Raw genomic sequence first — 22,431 nt, 5'->3', positions numbered from 1 at the left:
TAATTTGGGCTACTATAGCAAAGTACTATAGACTGGGTGACTGAAACAACATTTATTTCTCACAATTTTGGAAGCCAGGAAGAAAATAAGGAAATTGCTCACAGATGTTGGTGTCTGATGAAAACCCTCTCCTGGGCTGCTGACAGCTGTTTTCATGCTGTATCCTCATGTGATAGAGAGAGGGAAAAGACAAGCTCTCTTATCTCTTCTTATAAGGGCACTAATCTTATCATGAAGACCCCACCCTTGTGATCTCATTGAAGCTTAACCGCCCTTCAAATGCCTTGCCTTCTAACATCATCACATTGAGGATTAGAGCTTCAATATATGAATTTTTTGTGGGGGACCTTATAGTACATAATATTCTTTATTAAGCTTTTAATGTCCAGAGCATTATTTATAGGCATTTGGTGTCTTTTTTTTCTTTTCTTTGTATTTGGTTAGCCTGGCTAGAAGTTTAAACTTTTAATGAATCCATCTTCTGTTTAATTTTTTCTGTTATTTTCCTGGTTTCTTTTTTCTTTTTCTTTTTTTTTTTTTTTAAGATTTTATTTATTTATTCATGACAGACAGAGAGAGAGAGGCAGAGACACAGGCAGAGAGAGAGGGAGAAAAGCAGGCTCCATGCAGGGAGCCTAATATGGGATTGGATCCTGGGTCTCCAGGATCACACCTCAGGCCGAAGGCCGCGCCAAACCGCTGGGCCACTGGGGCTGCCATTTTCCTGGTTTCAAGTTAAGAGATTTCTGCTCTATATTATAATTTCTTTTTTTTTGGTTTGCTTTGAGCTTAAGTATCTCCTGTTTCTGAGATAGGAGATTAGATTATTTGCATGCTTTCTTCTTTTCTAAAATATGTATTTAACACTCTAATTTTCCTTCTAATCACAATTTTCACTGCATACTACAAATTTAGATGTTTTATTTTCATTTTTGTTTACTTCAAAAATTGTTTTAATTCTCTTGAGACCTTTTTAGTTAAATGTTTGTGTATTTCATACTATTTTTTTTAATGTCTGAACATTTGGTGATTTTTCTGCTTTTTCCTATTGATAACTATTTTAATTCCATTATGGCCTGAAAATATATTTTAAGTTATTGGTATTGCATTTTATGACCTAGGATTGTATTCTGTGTTTTAAGTTTTCCATTTGAACTTAAGAATCTATATTCTGCTTCTATTGGATGAAGTGTTCTATAAATGTCAGGTAGGTAAAATAGGTTAAAAATTTGTTCAAGGTCACCTGGGTGGCTCAGTCCATTAAGTGTCTTGGTTCTTGATTTTGGGACAGATCATGATCTCAAGGTCATGGGATAGAGTCCCACCTTGGGTTCTGTGCTCAATGGGGAGTCTGCTTGTCTCTCTCCTTCTGCTCCTCCCCCTGCTCATGCTCTCTCAGTCTCTCTCCAATAAATAATAAATTCTTAAAAAAAAAGCCTGTTCATGTCAATCGTACTATTGCTGATTTCTATCCCTTAATCCCTTCCCATTACCAAAGAAGGGCTTTGGAATCTTCAACTACAATAGTGGACTGTGTATTTCTCCTTTTAGTTTTATCAGTCTTTGCTTCACATATTTTGACTATCTATTGTTATATGTATAGGTTTGTGTTAAGGGGTAGGAGAACTTACCCTTTATCACTGTGTACTGCCTGTTTTTATGACTGATAATTTTCATGGTTCTGAAGTCTGTTGTCTTTTTCTTTACTACTATTAGAATGGTATTTCTTTCTCCATAACTTTACTTTTAATCTGTCTCTTTCCTTAAGTTTAAAATGTGTTTCTTTTAGAGAATATGAATTGTGTTTATGTTTTACAATTTGGGACAATATTTTTTTATTGGTATATTTCTACTTTGACACTTAAAGTAATTGTTAATATAGATATTATTTGTAATTCTTTTCCTATTCATTGTACTTATTCTTTTTTGTTTCTTTTCCTCTTTCTATAATCTTTGTTTTTGTTTTTTGTTTTTTTGGAAAAAGAGAGAGGGCAAAAGAAAGCATGAGTTGGGAGGAGAACAGGGAGGAGGAGCAGAGGAAGAGAGAGAAACTTTTTTTTTTAAGATTTTATTTACTTATTCGTGAGAGAACACACACACACACACAGAGAGAGAGAGAGAGAGAGAGGCAGAGACACAGGCAGAGGGAGAAACAGGCTCCATGCAGGGAGCCTGACGTGGGGCTCGATCCCGGGTCTCCAGACTCAGGCCCTGGGCTGAAGGCGGTGCTAAACCGCTGAGCCATCAGGACTGCCTGAAGAAAGAGAATCTTTTTTTTTTTTTTAATTAATTTTTATTGGTGTTCAATTTACCAACATACAGAAAAACACCCAGTGCTCATCCTGTCAAGTGTCCACCTCAGTGCCCGTCACCCATTCCCCTCCAACACCCGCCCTCCTCCCCTTCCACCACCCCTAGTTCGTTTCCCAGAGTTAGCAGTCTTTATGTTCTGTCTCCCTTCCTGATATTTCCCAACATTTCTTTTCCCTTCCTTTATATACCCTTTCACTATTATTCATATTCCCCAAATGAATGAGAACATACACTGTTTGTCCTTCTCCGATTGACTTATTTCACTCAGCATAATACCCTCCAGTTCCATCCACGTTGAAGCAAATGGTGGGTATTTGTCATTTCTAATTGCTGAGTAATATTCCATTGTATACATAAACCACATCTTCTTTATCCATTCATCTTTCGATGGACACCGAGGCTCCTTCCACAGTTTGGCTATTGTGGACATTGCTGCTAGAAACATCGGGGTGCAGGTGTCCCGACGTTTCGTTGCATCTGAATCTTTGGGGTAAATCCCCAGCAGTGCAATTGCTGGGTCGTAGGGCAGGTCTATTTTTAACTCTTTGAGGAACCTCCACACAGTTTTCCAGAGTGGCTGCGCCAGTTCACATTCCCACCAACAGTGTAAGAGGGTTCCCTTTTCTCCGCATCCTCTCCAACATTTGTGGTTTCCTGCCTTGTTAATTTTCCCCATTCTCACTGGTGTGAGGTGGTATCTCATTGTGGTTTTGATTTGTATTTCCCTGATGGCAAGTGATGCAGAGCATTTTCTCATGTGCATGTTGGCCATGTCCATGTCTTCCTCTGTGAGATTTCTCTTCATGTCTTTTGCCCATTTCATGATTGGATTGTTTGCTTCTTTGGTGTTGAGTTTAATAAGTTCTTTATAGATTTTGGAAATTAGCCCTTTATCTGATATGTCATTTGCAAATATCTTCTCCCATTCTGTAGGTTGTCTTTTAGTTTTGTTGACTGTATCCTTTGCTGTGCAAAAGCTTCTTATCTTGATGAAGTCCCAATAGTTCATTTTTGCTTTTGTTTCTTTTGCCTTTGTGGATGTATCTTGCAAGAAGTTACTGTGGCCGAGTTCAAAGAGGGTGTTGCCTGTGTTCTCTTCTATGTTTTGATGGACTCTTGTCTCACATTTAGATCTCTCATCCATTTTGAGTTTATCTTTGTGTATGGTGAAAGAGAGTGGTCCAGTTTCATTCTTCTGCATGTGGATGTCCAATTTTCCCAGCACCATTTATTGAAGAGACTGTCTTTCTACCAATGGATAGTCTTTCCTCCTTTATCGAATATTAGATGACCGTACATTTCAGGGTCCACTTCTGGGTTCTCTATTCTGTTCCATTGATCTATGTGTCTGTTTTTGTGCCAGTACCACACTGTCTTGATGACCACAGCTTTGTAGTACAACCTGAAATCTGGCATTGTGATGCCCCCAGCTATGGTTTTCTTTTTTAAAATTCCCCTGGCTATTCGGGGTCTTTTCTGATTCCACACAAATCTTAAAATAATTTGTTCTAACTCTCTGAAGAAAGTCCATGGTATTTTGATAGGGATTGCATTAAACGTGTAAATTGCCCTGGGTAACATTGACATTTTTACAATATTAATTCTGCCAATCCATGAGCATGGAATATTTTTCCATCTCTTTGTGTCTTCCTCAATTTCTTTCAGAAGTGTTCTATAGTTTTTAGGGTATAGATCCTTTACCTCTTTGGTTAGGTTTATTCCTAGGTATCTTCTGCTTTTGGGTGCAATTGTAAATGGGATTGACTCCTTAATTTCTCTTTCTTCAGTCTCATTGTTAGTGTATAGAAATGCCATTGATTTCTGGGCATTGATTTTGTATCCCGCCACGCTACCAAATTGCTGTATGAGTTCTAGCAATCTTGGGGTGGAGGCTTTTGGGTTTTCTATGTAGAGTATCATGTCATCGGCGAAGAGGGAGAGTTTGACTTCTTCTTTGCCAATTTGAATGCCTTTAATGTCTTTTTGTTGTCTGATTGCTGAGGCGAGGACTTCCAGAACTATGTTGAACAGCAGTGGTGAGAGTGGACATCCCTGTCTTGTTCCTGATCTTAGGGGAAAGGCTCCCAGTGCTTCCCCATTGAGAATGATATTCCTGGAAAGCCACAAACTACCAAAACTGGAGCAGGAAGAAATAGAAAACCTGAACAGGCCAATAACCAGGGAGGAAATTGAAGCAGTCATCAACAACCTCCCGAGACACAAGAGTCCAGGGCCAGATGGCTTCCCAGGGGAATTCTATCAAACGTTTAAAGAAGAAATCATACCTATTCTACTAAAGCTGTTTGGAAAGATAGAAAGAGATGGAGTACTTCCAAATTCGTTCTATGAGGCCAGCATCACCTTAATTCCGAAACCAGACAAAGACCCCACCAACAAGGAGAATTACAGACCAATATCCCTGATGAACATGGATGCAAAAATTCTCAACAAGATACTAGCCAATAGGATCCAACAACACATTAAGAAAATTATTCACCATGACCAAGTAGGATTTATCCCTGGGACACAAGGCTGGTTCAACACTCGTAAAACCATCAATGTGATTCATCATATCAGCAAGAGAAAAACCAAGAACCATATGATACTCTCATTAGATGCAGAGAAAGCATTTGACAAAATACAGCATCCATTCCTGATCAAAACCCTTCAGAGTGTTGGGATAGAGGGAACTTTCCTCAACATCTTAAAAGCCATTTACGAAAAGCCCACAGCAAAGAAAGAGAATCTTAAGCAGTCTCCATGCCCCATGTGGAGTCTGATGTGGAGGGGCTCAATCTCTCAACCCTGAAATCATGACCTGGGCCAAAATCAAGAGTGAGATGCTTCACCAACTAAACCAGCCAGGAGCCCCTGCAATTTCTATTTTTTGTTTTTTTGTTTGTTTGTTTGCTTGTTTTAAAGATTTCATTTGTTTATTTGACAAAAAGAGAAAGAGAGCACAAGCAGAGGAAGAGGCAGAGGGAGAGGAAGAAGCGGACTCTCAAGGGAGCCTGATGTGGAGGCTCCATCCCAAAACTTCATGACCAGAGCCAAAGGCAGACATTTAACTAACCAAGCAACCCAGGCACCCCAACAATCTATGGTTTTAACTAGCATGTTGTATGATTTAAGTTTTCTCTTCTTTTAGCATATCGATCATTCTTCTTTAAAAAAAAAAAAAAAAGTTTAGAAGTTGTCCCAATGCTTGCAATATACATTTACAATTTAAAGCCATTAACAAAAAACAAAAAACAAAACAAAACAAAAAAACCACCTTACCACTTCATGGGTAGTACAGATATTTTATGACAGATTATTCCGTTATTATATCTTGTCTCCTAGAATACTTCCTGCACTTATCTATATGCTATAAACATCCAATACATGTTCACAATTACCATGTTAAAAAAATTTTTTTAGGTTAATAAAAATAAAAACTGAAAGATTTTATTTTATGTTCATTTATTCCCTCCATGACATATTTCCTTTGTGAATTGAGTTTCTGACCTATTTTATTTTCCTTCTCCTTGAAGAACTTCTTTTTGACCTTTTTGGGAAGTTAAGTCTGATGGCGATGAATTCCCTCATTTTTTGTCTGAAGAAAATTTTATTTAAAATGTTTTAAATAAACATCATTTAACATTATTCTGAAAACATTAATGATATTGTTAAAACATTATTGTTTTATTTAAAATTTTATTTAAAATGAACTTAAAATGTTTTTTATTTAAATTCAATTAATTAATGTATAGTGTTAACCAATGGGTTTCAGAGGCAGAAGTTGATGATTCATCAGTCTTATATAATACCTACTGCTCATTACATTGCGTGCTCTTCTTAATGTACATCACCCAGTTACCCCACCCCACCCCACTGTCGTCCTCTCCAGTGACCCTTAGTTTGTTTCCTAGGATTAGGATTGCCTGGGTGGCTCAATGGTTGAGCCTCTGCCTTCTGTGCAAGGCATGATCCTGGAGTCCTGGGATTAAGTCCCACACTGGGCTCCCCACATTGAGCTTATTTCTCTCTCTACCTTTTTCTGTGTGTCTCTCATGAGTGAATAAATAAAAACTTTAAGAAAAAAAAAAGAGTTTCTTATGGTCTGTCTCCATCTCTGATTTCATCTGGTTTTTTTTTTCCTCCCTTCACCTAAGATCTTCTACTTTGTTGCTTTGTTTTTTGAATTCCACATATGAGATCATATGATAATTGTCTTTCTCTTATTGACTTATTTCACTTAGCATAGTATCCTCTAGTTCCATCCACATTGTTGCAAATGGCAAGATTTCTTTCTTTTTTGATGGCTAAGTAGTATATATATATATATATCACATGCTTTTTATTTATTCATCTGTCCATGGACATCTGGGCTCTTTCCATATATTGGCTATTGTGGACTTTGTGCTTTAAAACTTGGGGTGACTCTTCAGATCATTACATTTGTATCTTTGAGGTAAATCCCTAATAGTGAAATTGCTGGGGTGTAGGGTAGCTCTATTTTCAACTTTTTGAGGAACTTCCATACTGTTTTTCAGAGTGGCTGCCTCAGCTTGCATTCCCACCAACAGCATAAAAAGGTTCCCTTTTCTTGGCATCCTTGCCAACATCTGTTGTTTCCTGACTTGTTAATTTTAGCCATTCTGACTGGTGTGAGGTAACATATCATTGTGGTTTTGATTTGTTTTACCACTTTTAAAGGGTAAATTCATGCATATGGAATTCTACATTGGTTGATTATTCAACACTGTATTTCTTTTTTTTTTTTTTTTTTTTTTTTTGCATGGCTTCTGTTGAGAAGTCCTTTGTGATTCTTATTCTTGTTCCTCAAAGTTAGGTGCTTTTCCCCACATCATTAATTTAAATATTCCTCTGCTTTGTGCCTTCTTCTCTTTCAATTATTATAATTATGCATGTTACTTACCCATTTTGAAATTATCCCAGTTTTCAAATTTATTTTTTTTTCTTCTGTATTTCAGGTTATGTGTTTATTGACTTATCTTCAAGCTTACTTATTCTTTCTTTGGGCATATTCAGTCTACTGATGAGCCAATAAAAAGCATTCTTAAATTCTGTTATAGTATTTTAATTTGTTTTGGGTTACTTCTTTTAGTTATTTCTTCAAATTTCCATATCTCTGCCAATATTACTCTCCTTGTTGTGTGTTTTGTCTTCTTTTTCTATTAGAAGCCTTAACATATTTATTATGGTCATTTTAGATTTCTTATATGATCTTTCTGATCATCTATCTGTGCTATATTTAAGTCTGGTTCAGATGCTTTCTTTGTCATTCCAAATTTTGTGTTTTCTTGCTTTTTAGCATGCTTTGTTATTTTTTTATTGAAATTCAAATATTATGTATTAGAAAACTAGGTATTGAAGTAGAAGACATTTAGTATGAAGTTTTTTTTTGATGGTACAGCTAGAAATTAGACTGTCCTTAATGTTGTGGTTATTGGTGCTGGGGCTTCAAATTCCTCTAGTATCTTTGTTTTTGTCTCCCCTGTTATCTTTGGATTTCCTTAAAAACTACTCTGTAGGAACATGTGGGTGGCTCAGCAGTTGAGTGTCGGCCTTCAGCTCAGGGTGTCATCCCCAGTCTGGGGATGGAGTCTGGGATTCAGCTCCCTGCAGGTAGCCTGCTTCTCCCTCTGCCTATGTCTCTGCCTCTTTCTCTTTCTCATGAATAAAAAATTAAAATCTTAAAAAAAAAAACTTACTCCTTAAATGTAGTCTGTATCTTCAGCAATTTTAGGTGTAATTTGCATTTACTACTCTGGAATCTTGTGTGGTGATGTGAAGGGAGAAGTGCCCTATAATATTACTATAAAATCCTAATCTTCCAGAAAACTTGTTTTCCTGGGATGTGACCCTCACAAATGTTTCTTAGGATTTTTCCTAATGGAAGACAGGAAGAGCGAGGAGTGGAATTAGACAAAAACCCTTTGTGCTTTGTGGGATAAGGCTCTGATGGTCTTTTTCTCTGGTGAATGGTTCTTTGTTATTCAGAATATCATTTTCAAAATGGTTATTTTTCCTCTCAACATGTCAGAACGTGATGGGATTTTTCTTAGATTTTACTGTGAGAACCTGGTGAAGTTCCAAGAGGTAAAAGCCACAAAAATACGGAGCCTCCTAAGATGAGTTCCCAGGAGTTTCTTAGTCTCATGCTAATTCACATTCATCCTTCAATAATTTGTCAAAATTGCCATTTAAATGTTTCTACCAGTTAATGGTTCTACTGTCTTCTATTCTAAATAATCAAACCTCAGCTGTGGTTCTTTGTATTTGCCTCTACAGATTTTAGGTTTCCTCTGTAAGGTCAGTTCTCTGATGGGCTCAAGGGGAAACATTGATTTCCTTATTGTCAGTTGTTTTCTTTCTTTAAGGACGGAATTTACAACTTCTATGAGAGCTAAAACTAGAAGTCAATAATTTTTAATAAATAAAATATATTGAATGATAGCAATCATTTTAAATGTTTTTCTGTATTCCTTTCACTGCTTTCTATCATTGATTCCTTCCAATAAAACTCTAAGGCAGGTAGTAGTATATTTCTTTTCTGCTATCTTAGGCTTCAAGCTAATTATTACTTTCATAAACCAAAAAAGCTTTCCATTTAAAAAAAGAATCCCAGAGAAAGTATTTTTTTAAATGTTGTCTTTAATTATCAGTTTTATTGATTTCATTTATTAAGATTGCTATCTGTATTATTTCTGCTTTATAGGATTTATTGATGCTTTCTTTTGACCTAATAATATGTGTGTGATTCATTTTGTGAATGCTCCATGTGTTCCTATAAAAAGGCATATTTTTAACAACAAGATACAATATAGTTATATGTATATTTATTGATTATGTCATTGAGATCTTCTACCTCTTGTTTAATGTTTTTCACTTGATTTATACTGACAGGAAAAAAAATAATGGCTTAAATCTATTATTGGTCTGTTTCTCTCTATATTATATTTCTTTAATGTACACTGTATGGAAATGAATTGTGGCTTTTATCATTATGTTATGTTTATGGTGGTTCATTTAATGCTTTCTTCTCAGTTACAGTTTGTCTGATATAAGGTTTCTATCTCCTACTTTCTTAAATTTTCTGTTTTCCTGTTGTATCTTCTCCATCCTTTATGGTTAGCCTTTGAGAGTCATTACTTTAGGTACGTCTGTGTTAAATCACATAAATTTAGATGCTGCTGCTTTGTGAGATAAACTGGAATCCTTTTAGTTTTTCAAAATAAGTGAGTTAGGCATGTATTGTTATGTCTGATATCTGGTTTCAACTTCTCATCTTATTTAATAATAAAATAGTATAACTACAATAAATATATTTTCTTGCATCTACACTTCTATGTGGTCCATTTACTTTTTCCTTTTTTAAATCATAAAAGATTTGGACTTTTGTTCACATGGTTCCCTTTATAATAATATTTAGTAAATTACCTTTAAGTCTTTCTTTTTGTTTAACCACCTATTGTTTGAATTGTCAGATGACGATAACATTCTTTGACTACCAACTGCTACTGATGTGACAATATACATTCTTCCTCCAACATTTTATTTGTTTATTTATTGTTGTCCTTTTTTTTAAAGAACATAACCATATTACTCTTACAGCTTGGTACCACCTTTGATATAGTCTTAGATCTACAGTTCTACAATTAAGTATGGTCAGTACTTCCATGAGCCATTTTCTGAAGTTTCCCAGTTTTTGCTTTGTTGGATATAGCTCATCTTTTAGTAGATTCAAGAAGAATTCATTTGCAGCATTCCCTGAAGTATTCCACATATAAGAATGTTTTTACATCCTTTATATTTAAGAGACAGATGGATATAACAGATTTAGCTCATACTTGCTTTTATTGAGCTTCTTAGAAATGGTAGTCTACAATCTTTATTGCATGTTGTTTTATCAGTGAATGGATTTTTAAAATTTTTATTTATTATTATTATTTTTTTTAATGTGTCTCATTCTTAATTCCTGGAGACCTGGAGTTCTGGTGTGTGTGTGTGTGTTTCATTTTTAAAGCCCAAAAGCTTTATCACAATATTTCTTTTTTTTAAAGATTTTATTTATTTTTTATTCATGAGAGAGATACAGAAAGAGACAGAGACACAACCAGAGGGAGAAGCAGGCTCCCTGCAGATGGGACTTGATTCCAAAACTCCGAGATCATGCCATGACCCAAAGGCAGACACTTAACCACTGAGCCACCCAGGCATCCCTATCACAATATTTCTTGAGTTGAATGTTCTAGGTCAATAATTCTATGATGTACAGTGAACTTCTCACTAGAATTGGGTCTTATTCATTTTCTGGGAAATGTTATTGAATTTTTTTAATAATAAATTTATTTTTTATTGGTGTTCAATTTGCCAATATACAGAATAACACCCAGTGCTCATACCGTCAAGTGCCAACCTCAGTGCCCGCCACCCAGTTACCCCGACCCCCCGCCCTCCTCCCCTTCCACCACCCCTAGTTCGTTTCCCAGAGTTAGGAGTCTTCCATGTTCTATCCCCCTTTCTGATATTTCCCACTCATTTATTCTCCTTTCCCCTTTATTCCCTTTCACTATTATTTATTTTTAATATTAATTTTATTCTGATTTGTGTATGTGTGTGTGTTTTACCTGGGCATAAATATATTTTATATGGGGTATATATATTCTTTTTAAAATGTTTCCCAGCTTTTGAATTTATGATTTAGGATTTTATTGTTTCTTTTAAAAATTTATGTAAATATTGGTTTAATGTTAACTCGGATTAGAATGCATTTTTTACTGTTTTTTTTTTTTTTTTTTTTTTGCTTGATGTGGTTTGGAAAGGACCATATTGTCTACGGCCATACCACCCTGAACGCGCCCGATCTCGTCTGGAAAGGACCATATTTATTAGTCAAAATATTTAAACTATTATTTGTGCATTCTTTCAGAAGTTAACATTGTGAGAATATAATTTGCAATATTTGTTATTTAGTAAATGTTATTCCTCTAATAAATAGTAATAGTTATATGTAGAGAAATGTGAGAGTTGATATATTGATTAGATTACTAGTTCAAAGTACCTTTCTTTTTGATACAAGAAGCTGCAGGGTTTTTTTTTCCTTTCTCATTTTCTAAAAGATTTTATTTATTTATTCATGAGAGACATGGAGAGAGAGAGGAGGCAAAAACATAAGGCAGAGGGAGAAGCAGACTTCCTGCAAGGATCCAGATGTGAGACTGGATCCCAGATCCTGGGATCACACCCTGAGCCAAAGGCATGCTCAACTGCTGAGCCACCCAGGTGTCCCACTGCTGTTTTTTGTTTTGTTTTGTTTTGTTTTGTTTGTTTTTTGTTGTTTTGTTTTTGTTTTTGTTTTTCCAATCAGTGATGATCATTTTTTTTTCACAGAGAAGAATCAATAATTTTATTATTTTCTTTTCTTTCTGATATACCCTTACTTTTTCTTTTAGTTTTTTAAAGATTTTAATTGTTTCCATATCTTGGCTACTGTGAATACTGTTGCAATGAACATGGTTAGCACAGAGATGTCTTCAAGATGCTTATTTCATTTCCTTTGGATATATACCTAGAAATGGTATTGCTATGTGGTAGTTCTGTTAATTTTTTGAGGGATTCCATAGGGCTATATCAATTTACATTCCCACCAGTAGCATACAAGGGTTCCCTTTTCTCCACACCTTTGCTAACACATAATCTCTTTTCTTATTTTTTTATTTTTTAATTTAAACTCCAGTTAGCACATAGTATAATATTAGTTTCAAATGTACAATACAGTGATTCAACACTTCCATACAGTACCCAGTGCTCATTAAAAAAAGTGTATTCCTTAATTCCCATCACCCATTTAACCTACTCCCCCCACCCCCACTCACCTCCCTTCTGGTAACCATCAGCTTGTTCTCTAGAGTTAAGAGTCTGTTTCTTGGTTGTCTCTCTCCTACTCTTTTTCCTATTTACTCATTTGTTTATTAAATTACACATATTAGTGAAATTATGTGATATTTGTCTTTTCCCCAATCGACTTTATTTCACTTAGCATAATACTCTCTAGTTACATCCATGTTGTTGCAAATGGCAATTCTGCATTCTCTGTTATGGCTGAGTAACATTCCAATGAGTGTATGTGTGTGTGCATATATACGTATATATACACACACATACAGTTCTTTTTTATCCACTCATTAGTTGATGGACACAGCCTATTTCCATAATTTGGCTATTGTAGATTTTGCTGCTATAAACATCAGGGTGCATGTATCTCTTTAAATTAGTATTTTTGTATTCTTTGAGTAAATACCTAATTGTGTAGATACTGAATTATAGGATAGTTCTATTTTTAACTTTTTGAGGAACCTCAAGGTTTTATCAGAGTGGCTGCACCAAGTTTGCATTTCCAACAGTGCGAGTGGATTTCCTTTTCTCTAAATCCTTGCCAACAGCTGTTCTTTCTTATGTTGTTGATTTTAGCCACCCTGACTAACAGGGTGTGGTGATATCTCATTACAGTTTTTATTTGTATTTCCCTGTTGATGAGTGATTTTAAGCATCTTTTTCATGTGTCTAATGGCTATCTGGGTGTCTGGAAAAATGTGTGTTCATATCTTCTGCCATTTTTAACTGGATTATTCATTTTTGGGGTGTTGAGTTTATAAGTTCTTTATAAATTTTGTATAGTAGCCCTTTATCAGATATGTCATCATTTGGAAATATCTTCTTGAATTCAATAGTTTGTCTTTTAGTTTTATTAATTGTTTCTTTTGCAGTTCAGAAGCTTTTTATTTTTATGAAGTCCCAATAGTTTATATTTTGCTTTTTTTCCCTTTTCTCAGGAAACATACCTAGAAAACAGTTGGTAGGACTCATGTCAAAGAAGTTACTGCCTGATTCTCTAGGATTTTTATTGTTTCAAGTCTCACATTTAGGTCTTTGATCCATTCTGAATTTGTTTTTGTGTATAGTTTAAGCAAGTGGTCCAGTTCCATTTTTTGCATATTGTTGTTTAGGTTTATTTCTAGGTATCTAGAGCCATTTGTTGAAGAGACTGTCTTCTTCCCATTGTATATTCTTCCTGGCTTTGTCAAAGATTAATTCACCATATAGATGTGGATTCATTTCTGGATTTTCTATTCTGTTCTATTGATCTATGTGTCTATCTTTGTGCAATTTCCATACTACTGTGATCACTACAGCTTTGTAATATAACTTGAAGTACAGAATTGTGATGCCTCCAGCCTTTCTTTTCTTTTTCAATGTTACTTTGGCTGGTCAAGGTCTCTTGTGGTTCAATACAAATTTGGAAAGACCACAAATACATAGAAGCTAAACAACAATCTACTAAACAGTGAATAGATCAATTGGGAAATTTAAGGAAAAAATGCATGGAAACAAATTAAAATGAAAACACAATGGACCAAAACTTTGGGGATGCAGTAAAAGTAGTCTTAAAGGAAAGTATATAGTAATACAGGTCTACCTCAAAAAGCAAGAAAAATCTCAAATTAACAACTTAATTTTTCACCTAAGGGGGCTAGAAAAAGAACAACATATGAAGTCTAAATCCATCAGAAGGAAGAAAAGAATAACAATTAGAGCAGAAATAAATGATACAGAAACAAAAACAAAACAAAAAAACAAACAATAGAACAGATAAATGAAGCCAGGAGCTGGCTCTTTGAAAAAAAAATAATAAACATCTATCCAGACTTGTCAAAATGGAAAGCAAAAGGACCCAAATAAATAAAATTACAATGGGAGAGGAAAAATAACCAATACCACAGAAATGCAAATAATTATAAGAGCATATTATGAAAAATGCTATGCCAACAAATTGGACCATATAGAAGAAATAGATAAATTCATAAACATCTAAACTACCAAAATGGAAACAGGAAGAAATAGAAAATTTCAGCAGACCAAAAATCAGCAAAGAAATTGAATCAGTAATCAAAAAATTCCCCACAAACAAAAGTCCAGTGCCAGATGGCTTCACGGATGAATTCTGCCAAATATTTAAATGAGAGTTAATACCTATTTTTCTTGAATTATCCCAATAAATAGAAAAGGAAGGAAAACTTCCAAACCCATTCTAAAAGGCCAGCGTTACCCTGGTGCCAAAACCAGATAAAGACTCCACTAAAAAAGAAAACTATAGGCCAATATCCCTGATGAACACGGGTGCAAAAATTCTTATTAAAATTCTAGCAAACTGAATCCAACAATACATTAAAAAAGTCATTCGCCATGATTAAGTGGGATTTATGCCTGGGCTGCAAGGGTGGTTCAATATTAACAAATTAATCAATGTGACACACCACATTAATGAAAGTAATGATAAGAACCATATGATCATTTCAATAATGAAAAAGCACTTGACAAAGTACAACATCCATTCATGATAAAGCCCTGAACAAAGTAAGGATAGAGGGAACATACTTTGACATAATAAAGGCCATATATTTTTAAAAAGCAAATATCATCCTCAATGGAGAAGAACTGAGAGCTCTTCCACTACAGTCAAGAAAGACAAGGATGTCCACTCTCACCACTGTTATTTAACATAGTACTGAAAGTCCTAGGCACAGCAACCAGACAAGAAAAAGAAATAAAAGGCATCCAAATTGGCAAGAAAGAAGTTAAACTTTCATTAAAATATATTATATATTATATATGTATATAATACAATATTTATATGATATAAATATATATATATTTTTAAGATTGTATTCATTTCTTAGAGAGAGTGAGCAAGAGAGAGAGCATAAGCTAGAGGAGAGGCAGAGGGAGAGGGAGAAGCAGGCTCTCTAATGAGCAGGGAACATGATGTGGGGCTCAATCCCAGAATCCTGGGATCATGCACTGAGCTGAAGGCAGATGCCTAACTGACTGAGCCACCCAGGTGCCCCTGACATGATATTCTATATAGAAAACCCTTAGATTCACCAAAAAACTGCTAGAACTGATAAACAAATTCAATAAAGTTGCAGGATACAAGAATCAATGTACAGAAAACAGTTGCATTTCTATACACTAATAATGAAGCAACAGGGTCTGTTCTGATTTGCCTAGTTTATATTTCTCTGGAATCATTATTGCCATTTTAACATGTTGTTCCCTCATACATCTATTCTTCTTTGGATAGAATTACAAGACAGAAAAACTCATCTCAAAAGAGAGAACAAGAGGCAGTACTCACTGCTATGGACCTAATCAGTATGGACATAAGTAAGATGTGAGAATTAGAGTCCAGAATAATTATTATAAAGATACTAGTGGGGCTTGAACAAAGCAGAGAATACACTAGCCAATAGGATTCAAAAGTATATTAAAAGGATTATTCACCGCATCCAAGTGGGATTTATTCTTGGGCTGCAAAGGTGGTTCAACATCTGCAAATCAATCGGGATTCAGGAATTCAGCAAAGTGGCAGGATATAAAATCAATGCACAGAAATCAGTTGGATTACAGTAACAGTGAGCCAGAAAAAAAAGAGGAATTAAGGAGTTCATCCCATTTACAATTGCACCCTAAACCATATGATATCTAGGAACCTAACTAAAGTTGCAAAACATCTGTACTCAGAAAACGATAGAACACTCGTGAAAGAAATGGAAGAAGACATAAAGAAATGGAGAAACATTCCATACTTATGTATTAGAAGAGAAATATTGTTAAATGACTCTGCTACTAAGAGCAATCTATACATTCAATGCAACTCCTATCCAAATACCATCAACTTATTTCATAGAGTTAGAACAAAAATTCCTAAAATTTGTATAGAACCAGAAAAGATTCCAAATACCCAAAGATACACTGGGAAAAAAAAAAAAACAGAAAACAAAACAAAACAAAAAAGCAAAACTGGTGGCATCACAATTCTTCAAACCCTATTGGGGTTTGAAGGGACTTCAAACCCTATTACTAGCCCTTGTAATCATCAAGACAGTATGGTGCTGTCACAAAAACAGACATACAGATCAATGGAACAGAATAGAAAATGCAGAAATGGACCCTCAACACTATGGTCAACTAATCTTTGGCAAAGCAAGAAAGACTATCCAATGGAAAAAAAAAAAACAGTCTCTTCAACAAATGGTGTTGGAAAAATTGGACAGCCACATGCAGAAGAATGAAACTGGACCATTTCCTTACACCATATACAAAATTAGATTCAAAATGGATGAAAGACCTTAATGTGAGATAGGAGTCCAAAATCCTAGAGGAGAACAGAGGCAGCAACCTCTTTGACCTTGGCCGCAGGAACTTCTTGCTAGACACATCTCCAAAGGCAAGAAAAAAAGGCAAAAATGAACTATTGGGACTTCGTCAAAGTAAAAAGGAAACAATTGAGAAAACCGAAAGATAGCCAACAGAACGGGAGAAGATATTTGCACATGACATATCAAATAAAAGACTAGTATCCAAAATCTATAAAGAACTTACCAAACTCAACACCCAAATATAAATAATCCAATCAATAAGTGAGCAGAAGACATGAACAGACATTTCTCCAAAGAAGACATACACACGGCCAAAAGACACATGAAAAAATGCTCAACATCATTCAGCATCAGGGAAATACAAATCAAAACCCCAAGGATATACCACTTCACATATGTCAGAATGGCTAAAATGAACAAGTCAGGAAATGACAGATGTTGACAAAAGGCAGAGAATGAGGAACTGTCTCCTACAGTGTTGGTGGGAAGGCAAGCTGGTATAGCCAGTCTGGAAACAGTGTGGAGGTTCCCCAAAAAGTTGAAAATAGAGCTACCCTATGACCCAGCAATTGCGCTACTGGGAATTGACCACAAAGATACAAATGCAGTGATCTGAAGGGGCACCTTCACCCAATGTTTATAGCAGCAATGTCCACATAAGCAAACTATGGAAATAGCCCAGATGTCTATGGACAGATGATTGGATAAAGAAGACATGATATATATATATATATATATATATATATACACACACACACACACACACACACACACAAGTGAATACTACTCAGCCATCAAAAAATAAAATCCTGCCATTTGCAACAACATGTTTGGAACTAGAGGATATCATGCTAAGTGAAATAACTCATTCAGAGAAAGACAACCATCATATGATCTCACTTCTACGTGGAATTTGAGAGACAAAACAGAAGATCATAGGGGAATAGAGGAAAAAAATTAAACAAGACAAAATCAGAGAGGGGGACAAACCATACAAAACTTGAGAATCTTAATCATAGGAAACAACCTGAAAGTTACTGGAGGGGAAGGGGTTGGAGGAGGGGGTAACTGGATGATGGACATTAAGGAGGTCATGTGATGTAATGAGCACTGGGTGTTACATAAGACTAATGAATCATTAATCTCTACCTCTGAAACCAATAATACATTATATGTTAATTAACTGAATTTAAATAAAATGAAAATTTAAAATTAAATTTAAAAAAAGTAAAACACTAAATAAATAAATAAATAAATAAATAAATAAATAAATAAATAAAATTTTGCCCTCCAGCCATTGCCATAAACTCCTGGAAGCATTGGATTTTCATTATGGTCAAAATTTCGATTTTAGAGTGTAGCATGTCACAAAAAATGGAGTAATTCTAGCAATGAGATAGCAATTAAGTAAGTAGTTTGTTAAAGAGTGCACTGCAACTTGGCAATGTTTTTGTCATAATTTTGCAATCAGTCATGATCTATCTAGTAAGGCGCCTACTGCCCAAGGATAGATAAGACAGCAAAACTCTAGATTACAGAATAGAACAACATTCAAAGCAAGCTCATGTAATTTCTCACCAAGAATCATCAGATAAGCCAGGAACCTGATAAAAGTATGAATCTTGTCATCTCCTTGTGAACTCACATTGGGATTATGAAGCTGACAGGGGGTGGGGGATGGGCAATTGAGACGGACTATGAATTATGTTATACCTTAAGGGATGAAAGAGCCGTAGGTGGAGTTACACGGGCTGGAGTGGTTCTCAAATCTAAAAAGGAAACCTTTCTTTGCAACACCACTGTCTAGTTATATTTTATTTTCATCCCCCAGTGACTCCTGGTGAGTCTATCTGTGGGTTATGTGACTTAAAGCAGAGCATATAGCTGAGAGATTGCAAGTACTGACTGGATGTGAATTTGGCATCATCAGTCATTGTTCATTTTTTCAAGCATATAAACTGTTGGCAGGGCCCTGTAGGAAAGCTCCCAGGTGGCAATTTTAGAGGAATGCCAGTCATTCTAGAAGAAATTCTGAAGGAAATTTTCTTACTAGGAGACACCAAAGTTTGCATTAATGGGTCATGATAGAACAATATGGAAAATAATGTCCAAGGATAATTTAAGAGACCCTCCATAGTATAAGGAAGATAAAAAAGAATGAATATCTGTAAAAGTCAAATTCCGTAGGTCAAACATCTCATGCTTATTCTCATTAACTTGAACTTATGATTCAAAGACAAAAATTTTTAAGTGTTCTGAAACTAATACAAATGATAGAGGGAAATGTAATGACAATATGTAACAGTAAGAACGAATACTATACTTTTTACTAAAAACAAAATTTTGGGCCTAAGCTTTTATATATATATATATATATATATATAGACCTCTAGTGAAGCCCAAGATCATTAAAAAGAGGACCAAGAAGTTCATCCGGCACCAGTCAGACCGATATGTCAAAATTAAGCGCAACTGGTGGAAACCCAGAGGCATTGACAATAGGGTACGTAGAAGATTCAAGGGCCAGATCTTGATGCCCAACATTGGTTACAGGAGCAACAAGAAAACAAAGCACAAGCTGCCCAGTGGCTTCCGGAAGTTCCTAGTCCACAATGTCAAGGAGCTTGAAGTGCTGCTGATGTGCAACAAACCTTATTGTGCAGAGATTGCTCGCACAATGTATCCTCCAAGAACTGCAAAGCCATGGTGGAACGAGCAGCCCAGCTGGCCATCAGAGTCACCAATCCCAATGCCAGGCTGCCTAGCGATGAAAATGAATAGACGGCTTATGTGCGTGTCATATTTGTGTTAATAAAACCATAAAACTACCAAAAAAATAGTATATGTTGGGGCCAGGCGGGAAGAGAAACTCCTCAAGACGGCGGATACCCCAAATGGCTGAGGTTCCTGTCACCACCTCCACCTGGGACGTCAATGGACCAATGACCTGCTGACAGCTTGACGCAGACCCTTAGACCTCTCCTTTGGACTTCCCCAACCGGACCCAATGCCCTTCAAACCCCAGAGGAGGAAGTCACCTTGGACTGACCGAATTGCAATCCTTCCTTTGCATAGTGAGGGTCACTCTGACTGGTTGGATTGCAATCCTTCCTTTGCATATGAGCCAACCAATAGGAAACCGTTCTGCCTTACAACGTTATGTAAACCCCCTGCCACCTTGTCTTGGCGTGACTTCCCCGACTCACTCTTTCCCTCCGTGAGTCGTGGAACCTCGCCCGAGGGTGCCTGCAGTAAAATCTGTTCTTGGACCCTCGCTTGCCTTGGCGGTCTCATTTCCATTTAGTTACTAAAAAACCTAACAGTATATATATATATATATATATATATATATATTTAAGCCTATTGTACCATACTAATAGTCCCTATTATGAAGTTGAATTTAAAGATACATGGAGGAAGAAAAAATGGGAGTAAGATACTTTCTACCAGGAATTTTTGCTAAGCAAAAGAATCAGTATTGTAGATTATGGAGGCCTATGGGTAATAGCTGCATATGGCAGCACTGTGGAGCATGGCATGTTAAAAATAACATGGCAGTTTCTCCTAGAAAAAATTTATTTAAAAAACAAATCCTTTTTTTTTTTATTATTTATGATAGTCACACAGAGAGGGAGAGAGAGAGGCAGAGACACAGGCAGAGGGAGACGCAGGCTCCATGCACCGGGAGCCTGACGTGGGATTCGATCCCGGGTCTCCAGGATCGCGCCCTGGGCCAAAGGCAGGCGCCAAACCGCTGCGCCACCCAGGGATCCCTAAAAAACAAATCCTATTAATGATTCTACTCTGGGTCACATAGGTGCCTCTTGCTCTCCCTCTGCCTGTTGCTCCACCTGCTTTTATGCTGTTGCACTCTCTCTGTTAATAAATAAAAAATACATATTCTACTCTTCTTCAGTTGGGGAAACTAATGGTAAGCATATAGAATCTGTGGTTAGATAAATCTAATTCATGATGACTACATTTTAATTTTACATCTTTGAATCTCAATTTCTACCCAAATAATTTGCATTGAATATTCTCTGAGCCAGCATATTCAAATTCCTTCACTTACAGTTCTATAAATGTGATTTCCTTTCTCATTCAAGGAAACAGATCTACTTAATATTGTTATTTAGTTTACATCACAAAATTCATGCAAAAGAATGGTATGATTGCTGAGTAATTGCTATAGTTTTACACTTCTGAATTGTGTTAAATAAAGCATATTTGTCCCCATAAGAATTCATCTTCTTATCTTCATTTTATAGAAAAACAAACAAAAAACTCTTCTCTCCCTTGAGGTACACACACACACACACACACACACACACACACACACACACACGGGTCTTTGTTCCAGATACAGAACTTCAAAAACTCTACATTTCCTGAGGAGTAGAAGTGTATTTGTTATCCTAAGAGGTGACTCCTGGTGGAGGCCCTCGCTTCAGGATGGATGGTCTCTAGAAAAAAACTAACCCTCATGACTTGGGGGTTGAGCACCCTCTCAAACCTCTAGGGAAGGGAGATTGAGTTCATCACCTGGCCAATGACTTAATCAACCTTGCCTTTGTAATGAAACCATGACTCAGAACCACAGGCTTGGAGTGCTTCCTGGGTGGTGAACATATTTATGTCGTAGAAGGGTGGCTTATCCTGACTCCACAGGAAAAAAGCTCCTGCACTTCTCCCCACCCTCCCAAAACTTCAATCTATTTGACTCTTGTGGAGGTGGAGAAAATTAAGGCCATTCCACTTTAAGTTCAGCGTTAGCACAAGCACAGCCATCCCAGGCCCCTGTGAATAAGAGCTGAAATTTACATTACTTCAGTTACAGGAAGAAAACAGCTTACAGCTTAACGACCTAGATAGCCCCATATTAGAATAAGAACAGAGCCCAAGCCAAGGGCAGGAAGCCCCATATTAGAATAAGAACAGAGCTCAATGCCCTTGAAAGCCCCATATCAGAATGTAAACAGAATTTGAGAAATTTCTCTCCTGCTTCTGGAGGTCTCCTAGACCAGCCCATAAAACTCAGCTGAAACCCACCTGGGGGTCCAAGTCCCTGCTCTGCTGTGTGGGGTACACTTGGACCCAAGCTCCAGCTTGTAAATAAACCCTCGTGTGTTTGCATTGGTGTCGACTTCTTGGTTTCTCAGATTCGCAATCTTGGGCACAACATTCTGAGTTAGATCCTTTATAATAAAACCACATATAGTTCTGTGAATCTTTCTAGCATATTCCCAAAACTGAACAGGGATCATGGGAACCTCTGAATTTGTAGCTCTGTCAGGAGGAGGTGTGGATAATCTGAGGACTCCACTAATGTCTTGTGTCTGAAGTAAGGGAAATCTTGTTGGGGACTGTGGGATTTGGTGCTGTGAGCAGATTGGTGTCAAAATTTAAGGACTTGCTTTTAATCCTCTGGATTGGATGTTAATTATGGATAGTTAGTGTCAGAAGTGAATTGAACTATAAGACATCCAGTTATTGTCAGAGAATTGGTATTGAAACATAATACCCATGTTATGTGGCTCTTCTGTATTTTTGTGTTCATAGAGTAATCTCCTCTACTAACTTCACTGAATTTTATGTTCTTCACTGAGGGCTTTAATTTTCACTCCTTGCTCTCGTTTTTTGTCATCAGATCATTGTCCGCTCATCCTTTTGTATGATCCTCCATTAGCCCTTGATATTTAGTTTTTTTAATGTTCTCATTGTGACATCTAGCTTAACTACTCATTCCTATGTAAATTTCTTACTATTTATATAATTAAAAACTACACCATGATCTGTATCAAATATTTAAATGTCTGATGCTGTCATTAAAATCCTATAAATCCTTCATTGTACTTGGTGAAATGCCTACCATGTAACTATCCTTTATTCT

At 36.2% G+C, this 22,431-nt stretch overlaps 1 pseudogene; it reads left to right on the top strand.

Annotated features, from left to right (window-relative positions):
- Positions 1-18,195: 18,195 nt before the first annotated feature.
- On the top strand, positions 18,196-19,322 carry LOC112918398 (large ribosomal subunit protein eL32-like; annotated as a pseudogene).
- Positions 19,323-22,431: the final 3,109 nt, after the last annotated feature.

Source organism: Vulpes vulpes, chromosome 3, assembly GCF_048418805.1.
Source record: "Vulpes vulpes isolate BD-2025 chromosome 3, VulVul3, whole genome shotgun sequence".
In the NCBI taxonomy this organism is placed as follows: Eukaryota; Metazoa; Chordata; class Mammalia; order Carnivora; family Canidae; genus Vulpes; species Vulpes vulpes.
This window is presented reverse-complemented; position numbering and strand designations above follow the sequence as displayed.